Consider the following 24,683-nt stretch of genomic DNA (forward strand, 5'->3'; position numbering starts at 1 on the left):
GACGCACCGTTTAGGAGATACAGCCATCCAAAGTTACTATTTTCAGTAGACTTTATTTATTTCATACCATGTTTGAGAAAAGCACTATACATACCTCGGCGGGAAATGGGGTTGCCCGCCTCAGACCTATCCGGCCTCGCTTCTCCGGCTCCGGCAACCCCCTTTGTCCCGGCCTCTGTAGTAATGTACTATTATTATCTGCAGATTTAATACATCTTTTTGAAGCAGATACGAGTAAAAAGGGATTAATCTATAAATTCTCAGTATATTTCGCTCAAACGTCGACGAAAACAGAAAACGGTAACGTCGTACCTTCGACAATTACCGGTCCCCACAATGCTCGCAATGACTTCTTTCTTTGCTCGCCCCAGGTACGACTTTGTGATGGAAATAGACTTCTAAAAGTACCAGAAGTGCCTTTGCTAAGTCCTGCCGTTGTAAAACAGGGCTTAGAACAGTAAATTGTTTTTGTGCCCGCGAGCGGTTTGCCGCGTCTGGTATTATAGGTTCGTGGATGCTTGGCGCGACGCACTGTCATTTTAAATTGTTAAGGTTTATCTAACCACAAAATTAAAATTTTGAAAAAACCTTCGACCGCGACATAGTAGACCGATTTTCATGAAACATGGCAGACATACAGACAGACAGACACGTCAAACTTATAACACCCCGTCGTTTTTGCGTCGGGGGTTAAAAATGGTTAAAGCCTGTAGTTTAAGTATTGTTTAGTACATAAATAATCTTGCAAGAAAAGTGAATTACGTCTTATAAATATGTATCTAACTTTTAATTCATACATACGCTTATGATTTAGTTAATATTGGAACACATTACTCGATAGAGTGAACGTAATACTAAAAACAAAACTTATCCATATTAATATTAATATTATAAATGGGTTGTGTGTGTCTGTTTGTTTGTCCGTCTTTTACGGCAAAATGGAGCGACATATTGACGTGGTTTTTTAAGTGGAGATAGTTGAAAAGGTGGAGAGTGACATGGCTACTTTTTGTCTCTTTCTAACGCGAGCGAAGCCGCGGGCAAAGGCTAGTAACATATACATTTTATGTGCCGTTTACACTATTGAGTTATGTATTATGATCACCAGTATCAAAAACTCAAAAATTAATGATAGGTAGGTAGGTAGGAAGGCTCCGTAGGTAAATAATAACTTCGAGGTAATTAAATTGTAATCTGACTGTTTCGAATTCTGAATCCGGCTTATTCCGAGAAAGTCCGGTATTTCCAAGATACATAATGTGAAGAGAACCAATTTTAAGCCAACAAGTAAATCAAAAACCCAGCATATTTTCGTTGCAAACAAATGGGAAAATTCAATTCGATTTTACTCGTAAAATACGAAAATATTACAAATGGATTTTCGAAGAACAAACATTTTTTGTTTAATATTACATCACGAAAACAAAATAAAATAAACTATTTTTTTATCCATATTCTGTTTTTTTTTTAATGAAAAGGCGGATCTGATGGATGTTAAAAATCGGTACTTTCATAGTTTGAGCTTAGGTTCTGAGCACTTCGTCTTGTGTAACTATTTCTCCTTTATAAAAAACGCTGAGTTGAGAATAACAATCAAAACTGTTCGTCAAGAAAGCACAGTGCGTAGGTTTTAGAGGAAGCTACTATCGCCTTTTAGCTTTAAAGTGTATCTCGAGGAGTTTCCGTCGGTTCGGTACATCCCGGACGAGCCATCCAAGCCGGCGTTTTGTAATTAGCCAACATCGTACCAGAGACAATATAAGTCGTAAAAGACAAAGTCTAAAAAAAAAACATACCACGGAAACGTAAAGAAACATGTATGTATACTCTTCAGGGTATGTAGCCGAATGGCACAAACGCTCACGAAACGAAACGCTCGTAGATATATTATACATATATCTCTATCGCTCGTGCATATAGGGTGACAGAGCCAGACTACATTTCGCGGCGTTTCGTTTTCGTTTCCCGTCGCAGAAATCGGCTACGGCACCAGATGGCGACATTTTTGGTTGATACTCTGTTGGTCGGCGCTGATATTAACATTAAATTTAACAATTATTAAACATAAATGGACGTAGTTACGCAATAACGTTCCAATCCACATGAAATTGTCATTAAGTTTTAGACCTTGGTATGAAAAACAAAAGTCTTTCATTTCAATGACAATTTCAGATGGATTGGAACGTTATTACGTAACTACGTCCAAATGAAGATAAATAACAAGGTGTCAAAGCCTAGAAATGCAACTTATCACGTCAATACGGAAGAACGATAGAGAGAGCTTAACGTACGCTAATGAGCGTAAGCACTTTGTGACGTTGGCTATGTACCCTGAGGTACCCTGAGGTTCTAAATACTTAACTAACCCATATCGAGAGGCGGTCAATGCAACTGAACTACAAATTTTACTATGATAAATATCCTCTATATCAGTTCTCTTTGGCTGTACGTAAGAAGTGAGTACGTGTTAGTACCCCGCTTTCAAACCTGGGTACGTGGAAGTAACGGCGTTGTCTGGGAAATTAAACGGCATACAAACACGTTAAGAGGGCTTTCATGTGAAAAATAGTGAAATCGCAACCGAGCGCTTAATCATACCGTGTTTGGTATCAAATTAAAGAGCTTTTCGAGTAGTTTAGTAACGTTGCAGATAATTTTTTTACGAAAATAACTCTGATGTGATGTAGATTTTCAAAGAAATTGTCTCTTAATTTTAGGTAATTTCTGAAAAAAATTGAATTCGTCTTAGCCTTGTTTACTCTTTTTAAAGAAGTTTGTAGTACAGGATACACGTATTATAAATTTACCAGTTTTAGTATTCCAAATTGTCCAAATTTTACAAATAAGATCGACTAATCCAGCACTATACGCGGGTTTTCCTAAACGTGCATCAGAGAAAAATTCGTAATTAATTTAGTGAGTAACTTTTCTAAAATCCAGTCTTATAAGTATCAAGATAATAAGATGCTCTAATTGAAACTTGAATTAAATATATCTATTAGATAACGGAAAGTGTAGTATTTCACCGACTAAAACTATCAATTTTACATTATTTTGAAGTTTTTCTCGAAAGCAGCCTTAACTGCACTTCAGTGACATCGGTGTTGAAAATCCATTAAATGCTTAGGTTAGTTAGAAATCATTTTCGTTTACTGTAGTAAGCTATGCCTATATTTAAACTTTGGTGGACAATAAACGCCTATAGGCGTAATCCCATTGTTCTTTATATTGTGTTTGGAGTAGTGTTCTGCAAGGTTCACATTCAGTGCCAAATAAAAATGAGTCGTGACTTGATTAATATTTTAACGTATTCACACGTGAAAAGATTAATGATCTTTTTTTTTGTTAGAGTTCAGAATACTTGACGTGAATGTGTCGGAAAATGTAGGTATGGAAAAAGATAACAGTGCCCCAAAACGGTTATTTAATATAGCAAAACATGACAAACATTTTCATATGTAACTTTACTAATAGTATTATACAGGTGCTCTCTCGTTTCAGGATACAAATATACGCACCTTTGTGACATTTCTAACGTTGCAGTTCATATAAGTGTCAGCCTGTATTTTCGCGGTAAACCCAAATACTAATCAGATTTACTTTTCCATATAAATTAAAAAAAAAAAATATTGGGGAACAGAGATATCATACACGAAAAAAAAAACGACAAGGCCCACTGGTGGCCGAGCTTAGTTGTATAGATGGCAGCACGCTATATCGTAATCCTGTAAAGGATTTTATATAGGAGGCGTAAGCACGAATTGCTCGCCCTTGGCCAAAAGGCGCCTAGCTTTATCAGAGATAACATACACTAGAGAAATTTCGTCGGGTACCACGGCTGGCGGGTGGTCTAGCGGTAAGGACGTTAGCCGCGTAAGCTGAAGACCCGGGTTCGATTCCCGGCTTGGCCACCAGTAGGCCTTATTGTTTTTTTTTTTCGTTCGAAGCCAGGGTGGAGTAAGTCATAGACAGTATGGAAAGATTTATTCTTCTTCTTTTTACCACTCTTATCCTACGTCATGTGGGGTCGGTACAACTCGTCTTCCTCTTCCATTCCTATCTATCTTTCGTCATCTCAGCACTTACTTCCTTCTTTCTCATATCCTCTTTCACACGATCTATCCATCGTTGTTTGGGATTACACCTCCCCGCTCCATCCCTCAACATTAATATCTAACATTCTTTTGCCTATATGAAAAGGTTTATTATTAAATCGAAATTGAATAATGCTAACCATATTTAAGACTCCTTCATTCACATAACGACGTCTGAATAAAACACGCACATTAATTACTAAGAATCGGAATATTAAATTCTTTTCTTACGAATAATACGAATATATCGAAAAATTCACCTCGCGCCAGCAGAAATGTGTTTGGGTTTTTGCTGTCCGCTATCAAATGGAGAATAAAATTTTTCCCCGAGGGGCTCCGGCTTAAATCCGACATATGCATTTTAACTGCAAGCCAAGGATTAGGCTTCAGAGTCCAGAGTAAAATCCAACGAATGAGGCTATAAAGCGATTTTTATCGGTGCGAATGCAGGTGGCTTTTGCAATACTTCATTCGGCGTGTAATGCTTCATCGAATAAATAAATAAACAAAATAAATATTGGGGACACCTTACACAGATCAACTTATCCCCAAACTAAGCAAAGCTTGTACTATGGGTGCTAATTCGACGATATAAAGCATAGTTAATTTAGAATTGGTACGCGATGGGAGGAATTTAATTTTTAAATGAAAAGAAAAAAGTAAACAATATTTTTTATTGCAGAATATAAAAGATCGTTTATAAATTTTTAGCGTGTCACATATATTTCAATCATTCAGTATGTTTATGCACAAAATTACGGACTTTTCTGAAAATAGTATTCATCATCCTCTGAACAAGATTTTCATCCATCTTTTTTGTCTGTTGATTCCGTGTGGACCGCAAGGAGTGGATATTTTGAATTATTTTGCCACTATTATTTAATTGTCCTTTAATGAAATAATGATTTGGGCAATAATTATTGCCTAGTAGTTTTCTGGAAATTCAACAATTTAGCAATCATTGACCCAGGCCAAGGGGATTTTTCACGTATTTGTTCACAGTGCATTTTCGCCGGTCAACGTCCATCATCAATAACTTTCAAACGCAAAAAGTTAGATCAACCAAATTTCTAATATAGAGTTATCAACGTATTAAAATTAAGATGTAATTATCAGTTTTTTTTAATTTTTAAATATATTTTTTTTATTCGTCGCTAAACGCGTGCCAATACTATGTTAACTATGCTTTACATACTTAAATAGATAAATACATACATAATATATACATACATATTATATATATATATATTACTTTGGGTTTGGGTTCCTGGTGCAGAGGTTATCGATAGCGATCCGCGGAAATGCAGCTAGCGTCTCGGGAACCTTTGCACCTGGAATGACTCGTGGGGCGTTGTTTGATTGAGTGTTGGTGTGGATGTTTTCTGTTTTTTTTGTTGTCATGTTTGAATCAAGGTTGAAATTCGCTTGTATGTACGAGTAGACATTCAAATTGGACGACTAATTTTAAATAAGGTTAAATTTAATATCCTTCTCCCCCCTATCCGAGTAGATTAAAATATTAGTAATTATTATTTATTCACTTCTCTAGTAAAATAGACAAAGTAATATATATATATATATATATATATATATATATATATATATATATATATATATTATATATTACTTTGGGTTTGGGTTCCTGGTGCAGAGGTTATCGATAGCGATCCGCGGAAATGCAGCTAGCGTCTCGGGAACCTTTGCACCTGGAATGACTCGTGGGGCGTTGTTTGATTGAGTGTTGGTGTGGATGTTTTCTGTTTTTTTTTGTTGTCATGTTTGAATCAAGGTTTGATTGTATTATTTTAAGACTTTTCATTTTGTAATTTTATTTGAATAAATGATTGTCACATGACTTTGGGTTTTATAAACCAGCAGAAGTCAAAAATTTTACTATCAGCTGCAAAAGTGCATGGCTAATTTATCAACGAATTCATTCATAACTTCTCCATGCACTTTTGCAGCTGATAGTACCTAGTATTTTGATGATTACAAATCATGGATTTCTTGAATAAACTACACTAAGTTTATGGAAACGCTTGGTTTACCTTTGATGTAAAAAAGGGTACAAAGTACAGGGCGGGGAAAGCATGCTTCCCCTTTAATATTTGTGCGACGTATGTAGACATACATATTATTAAATACAATAAGGCATAATCAGAGATGATGGCAAGAGGCCTGATGGAGTGTCCTTGGTCCCTTGGAGTATAGGACGAATGTTAGTGTGGGATGCTACCTGCGTAGACACATTGGCACCGTCTCACCTCCAACGGACCAAGATAAAAGCGGGCGCAGCGGCAGAAAGTGCCGAAATTTTGAAACGTAATAAATACAAAAGTCTTGGCAAAGAATACCTTTTTGTACCCTTTGGTGTAGAAACTCTAGGTCCATGGGGCCCCAGCGCGAACAAGTTGTTCACAGAAATCGCGAAGCGTCTGGTTGAGGTAACTGGTGACCGAAGAGCTGGCGACTTCCTCGCACAACGTATCAGCATTGCGATACAGCGAGGAAATGTCGCCAGTATCCTTGGTACAATGCCTCAAGGGCCTATTTTAGACATTAGCTAGCTTTTAAGTTTAGTCTTAGTTTCTTATATAATTATGTAAATATTTTCATGTAAATAAAGCTTATTATGTAAATATGTTCATGTAAATAAAGAGTGTATAAAAATACAAAACTGTATATTGGCAAACGATACTTAATAATGTGATACCGAAAATTGTAGGATTGACATACATGTCCTTGATACTATAAACAGCATAAACTACTGTTACTGTATGTTTACAACAATGAAAACAAAGTAATACACTGTTGCAGTTTAAAAGTTAATTAAATGTTGCACTGAGTGCAAAGCACTTTACTTGTCAGGTAATTCTGTCAGTTGTGTTCAGTTTTACTTTACGAGATATTCAATAATGTTACTGCGGCTGTATTGGAGAATTCAACGTGGGCAATGAAAGTGGGCAGGTAAATGTGTATTGTCTATTTTAATGTGTATTGTCCATCCATACTCCATACTATACTATATACTATACTAATATTATAAATGCGAAAGTAACTCTGTCTGTCTGTCTGTTACGCTTTCCCGCTTAAACCACGCAACCGATTTTGATGAAATTTGGAACAGACAATCTTTAGACCCTGAGACAGAACATAGGCTACTTTTTATTTCGAAAAAAAGGGATGAAGGGGTTGAAAAAGAGGTTGAAAGTTTGTATGGGATTTCTTAATTTTAAATGATAAAACCATGAAACTTTATATTTTAGCACTTGATAATAAATCATTAAACATATATTTAAAGTCACATACAGGTCGAACGCGATTAATTAACATTATTTTTACCTTTAAAATAAACATGGTGGGAAATAAACATTAACTAAAAGCGGGTAGATTATATTTATTTGTCTACCCCGAACATTTATATAAATTAATATCGGGTAGTTTTGTGTTGTTTACATCTCCGGTGACATTTTGCTGGGACGTCAGTCTTCCGCGACCACGGCCAGTGCAACCTGGCCGAAACGTTGGGGAAAAAGGTAAAAATAATGTTAATTAATCGCGTTCGACCTGTATGTGACTTTAAATATGTGTACAAAGCGCGAGAACTTAAAGTGTTATATCATTAAACATCTTGATAAGGGATAGGGATAGGGATAGCGATAGGGATAGCGATAGGGATAGGGATAGCGATAGGGGTAGCGATAGCGATAGCGTTAGCGATAGCGATAGCGATAGCGATAGCGATAGCGATAGCGTTAGCGATAGCGATAGCGATAGCGATAGCGATAGCGATAGCGATAGCGATAGCGTTAGCGATAGCGATAGCGATAGCGATAGCGATAGCGATAGCGATAGCGATACGGATACGGATACGGATACGGATAATATGGGTATCGTTAGAGGGATACGGATAATCGGTCGGCGGTCTCTTACAATCAATGTGCTCTAAGACGATCGTTGTTTGCTTGCTTGAAGATTACGTTTGCGATAAGTATAAGCAAAATGTAAAAAATTGTAAGGGATAATAGAAAAAAGTACTTTTTACCCACCGATCATAGTGTCTAAATACGGGCTATGTGGGATGTTTATAAAGGTTTCCCCAGCGTATATAGAATTACCTACGCTGTGGTCGATGTGTAATATTTCTACAATCATTGCAAGCAAAAGTACATTATGTGCAATCAAAATAATCGCAGATAAATATACCTACAGAGAAACCTACGGTCCCTACTGATCCAAATGAAAATCTTAGTGAATACTTTTATTACGCGGGCGAAGCCGCGGGTAAAAGCTAGTTTATGTATAAATGTTAAAAGTATTTCATTATTAATGACTAAAAAGTATAAAATAAATTAATAGTTTAAAAAACACTATAAAACACGCTTTTATAAATGCACGTAAAAGCCAAAAATAAATTATGGATCGTTCAAGTTGTCTCTATTTATGAGCTGAAGTTTAAAAACTATGTGCTTTTAATTATAATATTGGATTGTAAAAGCGTGGGGCGCTGGAACAGGAAAGACTTTCTTGTAAACAAATACTAATCCGAACTTCCTGGCGAATGAAGTTGCATAAGAACATAACGTTTACATATGCCGCCTAAGGGTTACCAAAAAGAACCAAAGATATCTCGTCTACGAACAAGAACTCTGCATCCTGTCACTGTAGACACTTTCCCCTTTTGTACTTTGATTACCGGAAAAAAGCGGCGTTCTATGTGTCGGTGACTGTCGACTCTCCTCGCTACTAGCGCATATTTTGTCTGAGTTCGACAAACTGGTACCTATTTTGAACACTGACTTTTAATTGATTTGACTGTTTAATGTAGAACCTACTAGTCATGCTGCAACTCCAGTTAGCGCGTCAATCTGTGTAACCTCCTTCCCGTAGCATAGCATAATTTGATTTATCAGCAAGTTATACAAAACGTCTTTCCTGTTCCAGCGCCCCACGCTTTTACAATCAAATATTATAATTAAAAGCACATAGTTTTTAAACTTCAGCTCACAAATAGAGACAACTTGAACGATCCATAATTTATTTTTGGCTTTTACGTGCATTTATAAAAGCGTGTTTTATAGTGTTTTTTAAACTATTAATTTATTTTAGTTTTTGTGGGTTGACACATTATTGCTTATCACCATCCAATTGTCTGTCAAAGCCACTATTTATTCATTTTTTTCTTTATGTCATTCTTGTTCAGTCATTCTATGAAAATAAACGTATACAATATTTCGATCCACTTAATATACTTTATTATGTGCTGTGATGATTCTTTAAAAATTGATTTGCTATGTGACAACCTAAAAATACAGCGACGCCACATTCAGAACTAAATTATGCAACAGTAGGTATAATATTTTATACGTAGCATAAATAAATAAATACATAATAAGGAATAAAGGAAAGCATAGGAAGCTGACCTACTGACATCGCCTTTATTTTGTACCGATATTCGTTCAGACTTCAGCTGACACAGACTATAGAGTTAGCACTTCTAATTGACTTCAATAAAACATTAATTATCTCGAAACGCCTGGCAAAACAGAGGACAGTTACAATTCTTTTATTGAGTCAACCCGATACTCAGAAATAAAGCAATACAATTCTAGACGGTCAAGCAAATCTCGGCATTCAAAAAAGGCGGATAATTAAAAAAAGTAAGGACGAAATTTTATTGTCACATAGAAAATTATTTGTAGCGTTTACAATTAAGTTAAAATTATTAAACTTATCATCACAAATCAGATGTTTATAACTTAAGATTAATTCACTAAACGCTTACGTTAATACAGACTATAAATGTGACGTAATCTGAGTAAAGGGACCTTATCGTTAGCGCTTACGGCGTTATGAGCGATGTTCGTGTACAAATACGACGCCGCGGGGCGTAAGCGCCATGGACAATAAGGTCCCTTTACCCAGATAACGTCACAAATATCAAATCAACGGGGTATTCTTATTCTGACGTAAAAAATGTTGCATTAGACTTATATTGACCGGGATATAGACCGTGATTACCTTTTTGATTTTTGTCGAGCTCCCGATATTTCGACGCAGTTGCGTGCATCATGATCACGGAAAACTGACGAAGGCGGGTGGATGTGAAATTTTGAAATAACCGTGAATCATTCAAAACTCTTAAAAATGTTGCAGTTTTTAATATGGCCCACGATGTGTGTAAATGTGAAATGAATGAGTCTTCTTCTTTTCATTCTCGACGATAATTATTATGACATTAATAATTTTAATCTAGTATCGTAGACGAAATGACTAAAGAGGACGATCAGCCGGCGTTATCATGCTTCCTATTTTATCACTTATTTATGTGGATAAAGTAGCTATCCGTCACGCTTTGGCAAGTAGGTATGTCAGTGTGAGAGTGACACATGTCTTATCCACGTTTTGGAAGCATTATACGTCGGCAGGTTGTTAATGAGCATTTCTTTTTTTTTTGCCAATAATTTTTTTTTTATTGTTTTAGGAAATTTTAGGTCAATTGTACTCAGAATCACGAGTACTTTCAATCTCACTGGGAGACAAAAAGTGTCCCAGAATTTCCATACATTTTTGTTACTTTCCTCTTTTGTTACCCCATACAACATGTACGGAATATGGTAACAAAATAAGAAAAAATCGTATGGGAAAATTTTTTTAACTACTAGGATTGAAAAGTCTAGTAATTCTGAGTAGAAATAGCATTTTTTTTTTTTTAAATATCACACTTCATAAAAGTGGCAAAAAAAAGAAATGCTCTAATAACGCAGTCTTGGTATGACCGACTGATCGCCCGCCAGTGGGTCGGCCCATTTCTGTTTGAGTTTTCTAAGCCGGGAAAACAATGAAAAATTACCTACGCGTAAAAACTGGTATCTCAAACTCTCCAGGGGCCTTCCCGTCGCCATGCAACCTAAGTGGTTCACATTTTACAAGTGCAGGCGTTTCCGGGTCACTTCATCTTCATTACCAAAGATGCTCGTTTCATAGATTACTCTGCTGTGTAGTAGATACGGAACTATTCTAACGCGTTTTTGAAAAATGTACGTAGTCACTCGATAACGATTCAAAGCACATGAAATTGTCGGTGAAATGTACCACTTTTGTTTTTGATATTTACGGTTTCAAATTTAATTTAATTTACATGTGGATCGGAATGTTATCTTGTAACTACCTCTAAAAATTCAATATCTATTGCGTAGATGGTCGTAGCGTTACGTCGTAGCCGATAATTGAAGATCAGGTTGTAGCCAACTGCTCACGATAATAATATCGTTCGTATTGGCGCGAAAAAGCTAGACTGCGTTTTGATCGGCGTCTAGCGTCAATGACTGTCATTCGGCTAGGCCGCCAGAAAGTCAACGTGTCGTGATGACTTGATGAACACTGAATGGTTACACATACATTAGCAGCTTAAAAGGAAGTATTAAGTACTTATAATATAAAGATTTTAATAATCCAAAATGACGCTAAGAAAATTAGTATCTTTTTATGGAGATGTATCTCTTTTCGTACTGATGAATTTTCGGAATTTATGTGGGAAATGTCATTTGATATTTGCCAGTCGCTTTTGGGTGAAGGAAAACATCGTGAGGAAACCGGACTAAGTCCAATAAGGTCTAGTTTGGAAGGTCAGATGGCAGTCGCTTTCGTAAAAACTAGTGCCTACGCCAAATCTTGGGATTTGTTGTCAAAGCGGACCCCAGGCTCCCATGTGCCGTGGAAAATGCCGGAATAACGCAAGGAGGATGATGTATCTCTTGTGGAGTTTAATCTACGCCTCACCTAATTGCCAATACGGCGCCTAAGAGAATCTATTTACTTGCGGCGTCTTTCGATTACACGCGGTGCCTTGTGATATTGAAATCTCATATCCATAACTTTACTCAATGGAAAATTATAGGTGGCACGATAAAGTGGTCAAAAATCTATTTACTTCCGTTTAAACATGTCTATAAACTGAAATAAATGTCATATACAAAGAAAAAATGACCAAGGCCTCCAAGCACAGAACACCCCACTAGAAGCCAAATGCAAGCGATATTGTTCGAGACGCAAATCACCAATCCTTGCGGGGTGAGGCGGGCGCGCACGGTGCTGCCATTGGTCGTTTCAAATAATGGCGCGCCTTTATGATTAGCAGTAGGGATGGGAATGGGACATGTCTATTATAGGCAATGGTACCGGTACCAGTACTGTGGTGAATTTGTTTTGCAACAAATTATAATATTATAATTAAATTATAATAAGGCCTAGTTACCCTTCGGGTTGGAAGGTCAGATGGCAGTCGCTTTCATAAAACTAGTGCCTACGCCAAATCTTGGTAGTAGTTTCCAAAGCGGACCCCAGGCTCCCATGAGCCGTGGCGAATGCCGATGCCGGGATAACGCAAGGAGGATGATAATTGTGATAGCATCTCAATAAAAATCATTCTAGTAACTAATAACTAAACTGTGCATTTTTACTTACGTTTACTAAGTTAAATAACCAACTAAATATTCTAAACTAATCAATGAACTAAATACCACTACAGACTCTACAGATTCTAGATAATTATTCACTATTACAAATCTGCTTTCTTTTATATTTCATAAAATGGTAGCACATGGTACGAACGGCAGTACGAAGTTCCCGCAACAGACATAAACTAACATGGCCCCATGCCTAGTCGTTTACGTGAAAGGGATAGCATATCACATTTTTAACTCGGTAAAGAGGGATGGACGCGCCTCGGCGCCGCTCAGCACAACCATATTGACCAGTATAAATGAACTCCGCGGACAATAAACAATATTCAACAAAATAATTAATTTGACTTAACTGTGGAATGTTGTTCCATCTTTTTTACATGTAGAAGTGTTAGAAGACTTGCCACACCACTTTATGCTGTAAGAGACCATTGTTTGCAACCAAAATTGATTATTTAAGATTTTTTCCCGAGCGGACACGGACACTGTTAGCGGGTCGTATACTTGGGCGCTACTGATCGGTGTCGCACGCGTTCAAACTTTTATAAACCTGATTTGTCGTAAGCTTGGTGACCGCGAGTCGCCCTGTAAGGGCCATCTTGTTGTATTGATCTGTGCCTCCAAGTGTCCGATGCTGGATTCGAACCAGCGTACTCCGTTATAGCCACGGATGCCTCAACCACTCGACCAACCGGTCACGGCGGCAAGGGTCGAAATTTTCAAGTGTATTATGACACAATTACCTAAGGCTTAACGGCGCCCCCTGCCATCTCTGAGGTAGAACCGGAACTAGTTCGACCTCCTAACTGAATCAAACCATGTGATTATAATACCTATAAAATAATTTAATTTGGTCTTAGAGTAAACATTTCTAGTTGTGAGTAAGGTGTGAAAGAGTTGGGCCAAGAGCCTGTTGCATCAACCACAGTTGCGATACATCAACTTGCGATTTAGACGACTGGTCTGGCGCAGTCAGTAGTGACCCTGCCTGCTGCGCCGCGGTCCCGGGTTCGAATCCCGGTAAGGGCATTTATTTGTGTGATGAGCACATATATTTGTTCCTGAGTCATGGATGTTTTCTATGTATATAAGTATTTATATTATATATTATATATATATCGTTGTCTGAGTACCCACAACACAAGCCTTCTTGAGCTTACCGTGGGCCTCAGTCAATCTGTGTAAGAATGTCCTATAATATTTATTTATTTATTTATTTATTATTTATTATCAACGTTCCATAGACTTCTGCGGAATTCCTGTACAAAAAAAAATTGCGACCGCTAAATCGGTGACTGACGGTTTGGCAGTTTGGTACAACAGGGTCGGTTGAGAGGTAGTAATATGATAAAGATCTGTCAGTGTTAAAAGTGACATTTTTGTAAACCAACAGGTTATTTAAACACTGTCGTATTCAATCCATATCACATCTTGATCTAATACTTAAATTTCGAATCAAAGCCGTGATTATGATCATAAATAACACCTGTAACACTTAGTCAGAGGATATATTTTTTATTTATTAACGAAAAAAAAAACTGAAATTCGCTTGTATGTACGAGTAGACATTCAAATTGGACGACTAATAATTTAAATAAGGTTAAATTTAATATCCTTCTCCCCCCTATCCGAGTAGATTAAAATATTAATACTATAACTATATATTAATACAATAACTACCCGATATTAATTTATATAAATGTTCGGGGTAGACAAATAAATATAATCTACCCGCTTTTAGTTAATGTTTATTTCCCACCATGTTTATTTTAAAGGTAAAAATAATGTTAATTAATCGCGTTCGACCTGTATGTGACTTTAAATATATGTTTAATGATTTATTATCAAGTGCTAAAATATAAAGTTTCATGGTTTTATCATTTAAAATTAAGAAATCCCATACAAACTTTCAACCTCTTTTTCAACCCCTTCATCCCTTTTTTTCGAAATAAAAAGTAGCCTATGTTCTGTCTCAGGGTCTAAAGATTGTCTGTTCCAAATTTCATCAAAATCGGTTGCGTGGTTTAAGCGGGAAAGCGTAACAGACAGACAGACAGAGTTACTTTCGCATTTATAATATTAGTATGGATTTATTTCAAGTAGGCGGATTTTACATGCCATTTGTGGCTTAACGTGTACTTATTGCTAATTGCTACTTAATAATAACCAGCGGCTACCTTCTTATTACGGTATTATCATAAAAATGTTTATACCTAGTAAGTTATCCGTAAAAGATAGACCCCCTTTATTTGCTCTTAAGGGTCACAGGAAAACCATTACCCAACTTATTTTAAATACAACGTTGATCTTTCTTTTATGCGGGGGGCTTCGCCCCCCGAGTCCCCCTTTGTTTGCTCTGAAAGGTCACAAGAAAACGCTAACCCAACTTATTTTAAATACTACGTTAATCTTTCTTTTATGCGGGGGCTTCGCCCCCCGAGCCCCCTTTGTTTGCTCTTAAAGGTCACAAGAAAACGCTAACCCAACTTATTCTAAATACTACGTTGATCTTTCTTTCATGCGGGGGGCTTCGCCCCCCGAGGCCCTTTTCTTTACTCTTAAGGATCACAAGAAAACTTTTTTTTTGTTTTTTTTTTCGTGGGGAATGCGTTTACGCATACCGCCGGGTCTGAGGTGGTGGGCGACCCGGTCGGTTATGTGGGGCTCGAGGCTGTAAAGAGTCCCCCCTACCCACTAAACCCCACGGTGTCCTCTCACCGCTTTGTGTGCGGGGTCCCGGGAAGCTGTAAAGTGCATCCGCGGCCCCGCAGCGGCCATCCTGGATCAGAATCCCTCGCAGGTCGGGCCATGAGCGACCGGTCCTCACTGTGGGAGCGCTTCCTGGACACAAGGGTCGCACTCTCCAACTCGAGAGCCAGCGTATTGGGCGGGGCGCTCTCATGCATCCTTCGCCCGCTGGCTGTCTTTAGGGTGGCAGGTTCCGCTCGTGAGCTGCACGTCTGCGACCTATGCATCACAAGAAAACCTTAACCCAACTTATTTTAAATACAACGTTGATCTTTCTTTTATGCGGGGGCTTCGCCCCCCGAGCCCCCCTTTGTTTGCTCTGAAAGGTCACAAGAAAACGCTATCCCAACTTATTTTAAATACTACGTTAATCTTTCTTTAATGCGAGGGGCTTCGCCCCCCGAGCCCCCCTTTGTTTGCTCTTAAAGGTCACAAGAAAACGCTAACCCAACTTATCTTAAATACTACGTTGATCTTTTTTTCATGCGGGGGGCTTCGCCCACCGAGCCCCCCTTTGTTTGCTCTTAAAGGTCACAAGAAAACGCTAAACCAATTTATTCTAAATACTACGTTGATCTTTCTTTCATGCGGGGGCTTCGCCCCCGAGCCCCCTTTGTTTGCTCTTAAAGGTCACAAGAAAACGCTAACCCAACTTATTTTAAATACAACGTTGATCTTTCTTTCATGCGGGGGGCTTCGCCCCCCGAGCCCCCCTTTGTTTGCTCTTAAAAGTCACAAGAAAACCTTAACCCAACTTATTTTAAATACAACGTTGATCTTTCTATTATGCGGGGGGCTTCGCCCCCCCCAGCCCCCCTTTGTTAGCTCTGAAATGTCACAAGAAAACGCTAACCCAACTTATTTTAAATACTACGTTAATCTTTCTTTCATGCGGGGGGCTTCGCCCCCCGAGCCCCCCTTTGTTTGCTCTGAGATGTCACAAGAAAACGCTAACCCAACTTATTTTAAATACTACGTTAATCTTTCTTTTATGCGGGGGGCTTCGCCCCCCGAGCCCCCCTTTGTTTGCTCTTAAAGGTCACAAGAAAACGCTAACCCAACTGATCTAAAATACTACATTGATCTTTCTTTCATGCGGGGGCTTCGCCCCCGAGCCCCCTTTGTTTGCTCTTAAAGGTCACAAGAAAACGCTAACCCAACTTATTCTAAATACTACGTTGATCTTTCTTTCATGCTGGGGGCTTCGCCCCCCGAGCCCCCCTTTGTTTGCTCTTAAAGGTCACAAGAAAACCTTAACCCAACTTATTTTAAATACAACGTTGATCTTTCTTTTATGCAGGGGGCTTCGCCCCCCGAGGCCCCCTTTGTTTGCTCTGAAATGTCACAAGAAAACGCTAACCCAACTTATTTTAAATACTACGTTAATCTTTATTTTATGCGGGGGCTTCGCCCCCCGAGCCCCCCTTTGTTTGCTCTTAAAGGTCACAAGAAAACGCTAACCCAACTTATCTTAAATACTACGTTGATCTTTCTTTCATTCGGGGGGCTTCGCCCCCCGAGCCCCCCTTTGTTTGGTCTTAAAGGTCACAAGAAAACGCTAACCCAACTTATTTTAAATACTACGTTAATCTTGATTTTATGCGGGGGGCTTCGCCCCCCGAGCCCCCCTTTTCGTTACTCTTAAGGGTAACAAGAAAACCCTAACCCAACTTATTTTAAATACAACGTTTATCTTTCTTTTATGCGGGGGGCTTCGCCCCCCGAGCCCCCCTTTGTTTGCTCTTAAAGGTCACAAGAAAACGCTAACCCAACTTATTCTAAATACTTCGTTGATCTTTCTGTCATGCGAGGGGCTTCGCCCCCCGAGGCCCCCTTTTCTTTACTCTTAAGGATCACAAGAAAACTTAACCCAACTTATTTTAAATATGCTTCCCCCTTCGAGCCCCCCCTCCCCTTTTTCTGTTCTTATCTTCCGGCACCATCATCAGGCCTTAAAACCTAATCGTAGTCATAGTTCATTACAAGACTTTTCTAAGAAGCCCAAAAACAGCTATGATACGATGTTCCATCATGTAGTTCCAGTTCATATCTTCCGGCTCCATCATCAGACCTTGGAACCTAATCGTAGTCAAAGTTCATTACAAGACCTTTTTAAGAAGCCCAAAAACAGCTATGATACGATGTTCCATCATGTAGTTCCAGTTCATATCTTCCGGCTCCATCATCAGACCTTGAAACCTAATCGTAGTCAAAGTTCATTACAAGACTTTTATAAGAAGCCCAAAAACAGCTATGACACGATGTTCCATCATGTAGTTCCAGCTCATATCTTCCGGCTCCATCAGACCTTGAAACCTAATTGTAGTCAAAGTTCATTACAAGACTTTTCTAAGAAACCCAAAAACGGCTATGATACGATGGTCCATCATGTAGTTCCAGTTCATATCTTCCGACTCCATCATCAGATCAGCTCAACAGTACCATATTATTGTATTGTCATCGGAACTACATATAGCTGCCAATTTTCATTACGCTACGATCCTTGGAAGATGGTTAAATTAGCCTCCGCAGATTCCATTACATAGTTAGTTACATACACGACGACCTAATAAAAGCGTGTTAATTAAAAATGAGATTTTAATGCCATGTTAAAGCTGGATTTTTAAACTTCAATTAGCAAAAATGACCTTTTCGTTTTGAAAGTTTTCACAATCCCAAAAGTAAAAAAATAAATAAAATAAATAAAATAAAATAAAAAAGAGCTTTATTTCATTCCTTACATTTCGATATTTTTTCAAATGTCACATTTAAATATATTTATGATTTTAATAAATTTAATAATAATTTTAACTGGTAAGCAAGCAAAAAAATAGGTTAACACAAATCCTTTATCGTGTGTTGCCTGTTTTGCATTAATGTGTCAAGAACCTTAACTTATTATAGTTATTGGCAGAAGACATATTTAAATTACAATAATGTGTTATGAGGGTTGACTCATTATTGCGAAAATCACATTCCGCTAGTTCTGTTTTAGCACAAGCGGTGTAAAGGTAGGTGTTCCTAAAAATAGTGTTTATAATAAGTAATTAAACAAATTATCAGCAAAAATATATTCATTATTGCGGTTTTCAAGTGTTAAATACAACTGGTGACAAAAATGCGGTATTTATAAGGTGTAATCATACTTTTTTTAAGGAATACGTTTTGAGGTCAGTTTTCCGAAAAACATATAGTAAAATAGCTTATTTCTGTCTTTTTTAGGGTTCCGTACCTCAAAAGGAAAAAACGGAACCCTTATAGGATCACTTTGTTGTCCGTCTGTCCGTCCGTCCGTCTGTCAAGACCCTTTTTCTCAGGAACGCGTGGAGGTATGAAGCTGAAATTTATATCAATTACTCAGGTCTACTGTCCCTTGAAGCTGTGAAAAAATCAAACTTCTAAGCCAACGCAATCAAAAGATACAGCCGTTTATGCCGCAAATTTTCGACACTTGCAAGGGAATCAAAACCTACAGGGTGCTTCCCGTGAACTCAGAATCTTGAAATTTGGTACGAAGCAACGTCTTATAGCATAGATAAAGGAAAAATTACGAAAACCATAAATTTTTAGTTACATCACATAATATATATTTTTTTAATAATTTTAACCTTACTACCCATTTCCTCATAAACGCGTAGAGGTATTAAATTGAAATTCATACCAAATACTCAGGTCTATAATACCTTTAAGCTGTAATAAAATCAAACTTCTATGTCAACGCAATCAAAAGAAACAGCAATTTAAGCTGCATATTTTGAAACTCGCAAGTACTCGCAAGGGAATCAAAACCTAAAGGGTACTTCCAGTCGACCTAGAATCTTGAAATTTGGCATGAAGCAACGTTTTATAGCACACATAAAGGAAAAATTCCGAAAACCTTAAATTTTCAGTTACGAAAAAAAAAACGAACTTTGTAAACCTTGCAGGTTTGTACGGAACCCTCGGTGCGCGAGTCCGACTCGCACTTGGCCGGTTTTTTTTGTCATGTATTCATTTTAAATGCCAAATACAATTATTTACATGTATTTTCATTCAAAAATAATAAATTATAATTAACACGATTTTAAATAATGTTTTACACTTGACTCATTACTGCAAAACGCAAAAAATGTCATAGTTAGATACCCACTATGAGACTTGAATGATTATTGCAAAATGATATTTTATTCGTTGTTTTATGCTACGACTCGTGTTATAAAACATAATTCATTATTGTTAAATTATATTAGGGTCATAAATTGTTCGTTTTTTGGTGTAAGTACCATGACACTATATTGTAAAATATAACTGATCATATTAAATTATGCTTGAATAAGTTATGACTCAGTCCGTTAGTATATTTTTGTACATTAATGGTAATTCGGTACGATATTTAACATTTTAAGTCATGAATGTACATATCTGTTATTATATGTAATTTGCATACATTTTTGCTATACGTGTTTATATAAAAAACTAATATAAGCTACTAAATAGATTATGTGCCTTTATGAGGCTACCAGGACGGTTACCATGACTTTTTGATATTTTACTGTCACGGTGAGGGTTGCGGAAAATGTATGGAAATATTGAACAGCACTCCAAGCCAAAACGCACTTTTACTAATATTTTCATGCATATTGTAACATTCTGTAACATTCACCATGAACATAAAATGTCAAAAAGTCATAGGTTTTGATTAATCCTTACTAAATGGTCGTTTATTATTGTTGCGAACGCAACCTTTTATTTGTATAGAGCTTACTTATCGCTCGGCTATTTCCGTAAAGATTCATAAACAGCGAATAGGAGCGTACCACCTATGATGTATCGCGGCCAATGAGGCACCTAAAACTTAACCAACGCTTTTAACAGCTTAAATCTTGCAAATCACTCTTTCATCATCTTCGCTACCTTAAACACCACTTCCATATTTAACCGTTTTAGTCAAGCCACCCTTGTAAACCAGCACCTATTTAAAATATATTATAATCTACTTATATTGAAGTTTTTTATAAGTCGTCGGCTCCTAATCCTGCACGGCGGCTACAATTATTTTGTTAAAAGATATTTTATTTTTGTTTTTGTACAAGTCATGAGTTATTCATGATTTAGTCCATTTCTTAGCGTAAAAAAATATTTTGATTAATATTTTTGATAAGTAGTTTATTTTTTTTAGATAAAAGATGATTATTTAGATTTTGTAACGATTCTTTGTTGAAAAACCATAGATAATTTAAATATCTGTCTAGAAATGATCATTACTCTAATAGTTAATTTATAGTATTTTATGCAAGAGGCGTTTAAAGGAGGTCAAAAAGAGTGGCGTGGGTAACAATTTGAGGCAAAGCCGAAATTTGTTATTAAGACGCCACGAGTATTTTTAAGTCAGTTAAACACCATTGCATACAATACAATACTTTTACAACTACCATGCACTTCGTTTTTAATAGTTTTCTTGTTTCCTGTATTTTGATGCAAAGGCTTGCACTGTCAGCTCAGCTGCCCAAAGCCTTCCCGCGCACGCACGCAGTATCGTTATAACAATGCGTTTCCATGGTTACAGAACCAAACAATGTGTTTTCAGAATTTTCGATACTGAGCGCACGCGCGGAAAGCCAGCGGACGCTGGCTTTGGGGAATAGACTTTTATAAAGGGTTTTAAAGATCTATGCACGACCCTGTAAATGTCGAATAACAGTTTGGGAGTAGAAAAAAACATTACAAGGTTTGATTAACAAATAATGTTTTGATTCCTACATACCTAATAACATAACCATGACTGATATGTTACTTAACATTTAAGTATAAAGTTAAATTTGTGCATAGGTTGAGTATTTCACAACAACAAGTCATGTGCTTTAATATGTTTATTTAAGTCTCATAGATATTTTTAAACAATTAGCAAAAGTGAGTTAAGTATCATAACACAGTCTTGAAAAAGTTTAACGTCATCGAACAATTCGCAATAAAAGAAAAGGGCATTATTTCGTCAAATTGAAGTTTGTTTTGAAATTAAGCTACAATAATCACTACTAGTCAACATATTATAGCTGAAAAACACAACAATCTAAATAAAAACTATTTTTTTAAAGAGAAACACAAAAAAATAGGAAAACATCTTTAGACGCCATTTTCTCAAAATGGTTGGCGTGTGGGTTGACACATTGTTGCTTATCAGCATCCAATTGGTCTATGGAGTTTCACCATAAATCACAACCTGTAACAGCACAATGGTCTCAGAATGAATTCCATCCCATTCATACGTCATATTTACCTATGCAAAGGCACGGTATTTTATTAAGGTAATTATTACTATTTAGAGTTTTGAGCGCCAAACGAATTTCAAATAACCTCTTAGATCTCATTTAGTTTTTCCAATTTGAAAGGTTGAATGGATTTTGTATTTAAGTCACCTCAAATATTTTTATATCAGATTTTACTCACATTTTATTGAAAAAAATGGTATTTTGATAATATTTCTCACATTAAACCTACTTTATTTTATCCACTACCAAACAGGCATGTCCTCGCAAGAAGGAGGGACATGATCATTAATTAAGAGGACTGCAGATGTTCAGAAGAAACGCGCAATTAGTCGCCAGAGGGAAGAAAGGCGTTAAGGGAAAATATAACGTCCTTTATTACTACTTGCAAGCAATATACAGGGCAATTCTGACTAGTATCATTCAGTGTAAGGCCTGAGTGGACGCTCGGTGCGGAGCGTTCGGTGGGGCAAGCAGATTTATGCAGCGTCAACTCTGGACTAGGGTTGCAAAAAAAAACAGTTAACAAATCGATGATTCTTCCATGCAGTTCGTATTCCGGTTCTTGGTAGTACTCTGATAAGCCGTAGATAACGATTTTTTTACAATCGCTTTCGGGTTTATAGTTGATTGATGTTGTAGTGTTCGTATTCAGTTTGTTGATTTTTTTCTTGTAATATTTTTAATTCATTTATTCAGCGAATCATTTGCTCCTTTAGACTTCGTATTTCAGTCTTAATACCATTTATGTCAGACTTTCTCTGACCTTTTTCTCCAAAAAACACTGGGTTTCTTGCTTTAATTCATGTCTTAAACTAGCGACTGCTGTACTGATTTCTATTCATCATCATCAATTTCTTGACAGAGTAGTCGTGGTCATACGTCGGTGTACATTATAGTATTTTGTGTCTTTTTAAATATTTTCCTGCCATTTGTGTGCTGCGCAGAAAAAAGTATTGCTTGTGTAAAATTCTAGGCGTTTATTTCTTGTGTAAAAGTAGAAACGGAAACACATAGTATAATATACAAATCCGGAACAAAAATATCTAGATTAGAGACGATCACACTTCTGTCAGCCTCTTACTTTCAGAGTGTTTTAATATTATTTCAAAAAATGTTACATAATAGTTGAAAATATAAAATGGGATAAAAGTACGGAAATAAAGACGGCACAAGCACTACTCTTGGAAATAAAACCTGAGTAATAACGTAGATATAATTGTTAAACAATAATAAACATGTCTGAGTCAATATTGGGTAGCATCGGTTTTAGTCGTCTAAAATTCTACAAATAAAATTCCATATTCTCAAGTTCTTCCTTAAATTTCAATTCAACGACGTAACACAAATTTCCAACGCAACGGAACACAACCACTAGGAAACACATATTCCAGCTATGTCACTCGTTCAACTTCTTCCGTGCATTTTCACGTAAACCCGTCACTATAAAAGTCAGCCTTGTGTAAGTATGGTAAGACTGAGTTTAGCAGATTCTTCCCTGAGAAACTTACACTGTATATTCTTCGCAGCCGCATAGGTCGTGCTTTGTTCTTGAAAAGTTGCTTTGTTTGTCGTTTCCCATAGCGCTAGACTCGTGGACGTGGCATTTTGATATTTTATAAACAACTTGTTTGTTTAAGTTTACGGGACGATAAAATAAAATAAAGTACCTGAACTGAAACTTTTGTTTAGAGTGGGACCGACTTCATTCTTTATGGCATTTGATGACGAAGGAAAGTATTGAAAATGAACGACATAGTTAAGAAATCTTCTTGTGGTAAAGGTAATTAAGACACCTAATTTGACAATATAAACACCTAATTTAATATTACCGTATGACACTTCACCATTGAATTTAATTTAATTAAAGAAGTTTTCTGGAATAAGGTAGTAGGACCTAAAAAGTGACAGTATCAAGCTTTCTCCTAAATGTAAACCCCCTTACTCATAAACGTTCAGTAAAGTTATCAAGCAGATAAAGTTCGTTTGTCCCTTTCTATCACATCAATTATAGCAATTCATCGGAAAGGGACATACGAACTTTATCTGTTTGATAAGTGAACGTTTATGAATAAGGGCCTAAGTGTATAAATAAATGAAGCACATGTTAATATAAATATTAAGTACATTAAACCTTCATACTTTAAAGCATAAAACGATGTGTAAAGTTTGCTTAATTGTCAACATTGGATAATGAAAAATGAACATCTGAATGAAATTAAACGACGAAAGTCAATGAATTTTCATAAGGTGATTGCGTAAACATTAATTCAATTAACTGTTTGCCGTTTGATGGCGAAAACTTTTAATTACGTGATCGTTTAGTTGGTATTCATAAAATATGTCATTAAGATAAAACCAGGGACACACTAGGCGACAAATGTTCCTCGGCTTGTTTCGCTTTAAAGAGTTCTGTTGGAAATTTTACTTGTGGGTTATCAAAATAACCAGCTCCTCGAGTTACAGTATAAATAGGCTTACCGGTACCTAATACCTACTACCAACTCATCACTTGCCGAGGCAACACGTGGCCTATGATGGAGCTCGCCCAGAAGGTATCTGTTCACTTTTAATTTTAATGTAGCCAGATAATGGCTTCAGATCAAAAACTTACTTAAAAATCTGGTAAATAAAGATGTACGGGCAATTTTTATTGGTTAATAATAAAAAGTAAGAAAAGATTAGTTGAGAATTGAGGTTTCAAATATAATTATATTGACAGACCGTGATTACCTGTTTGATTTTGTCGAGCTCCCGATATTTCGACGCAGTTGCATGCATCATGATCACGGAAAACCCCACCCGCCTTCGTCAGTTTTCCGTGATCATGATGCATGCAACTGCGTCGAAATATCGGGAGCTCGACAAAAATCAAAAAGGTAATCACGGTCTTTATCCCGGTCAATACACGTCTAATGAAAATAACCGTGAATCATTCAAAACTCTTATTGTTTCAATTATAGCTCACCTAACCGAGTTGATTTTTCCCTGATCCATCAAATACCATGCTCGTGCTAGTCCACGGTTAATACGAACGGGAGTAACGCGAATTTATATTATGACATTAATATAAGGCGTCTTAAGGAGCTCCTGGGGCAGATACCAAGCTGCCGGTGGTCATAATGACTATG

The sequence above is a fragment of the Leguminivora glycinivorella genome, chromosome 9, assembly GCF_023078275.1.
Source record: "Leguminivora glycinivorella isolate SPB_JAAS2020 chromosome 9, LegGlyc_1.1, whole genome shotgun sequence".
Taxonomy (NCBI): Eukaryota; Metazoa; Arthropoda; class Insecta; order Lepidoptera; family Tortricidae; genus Leguminivora; species Leguminivora glycinivorella.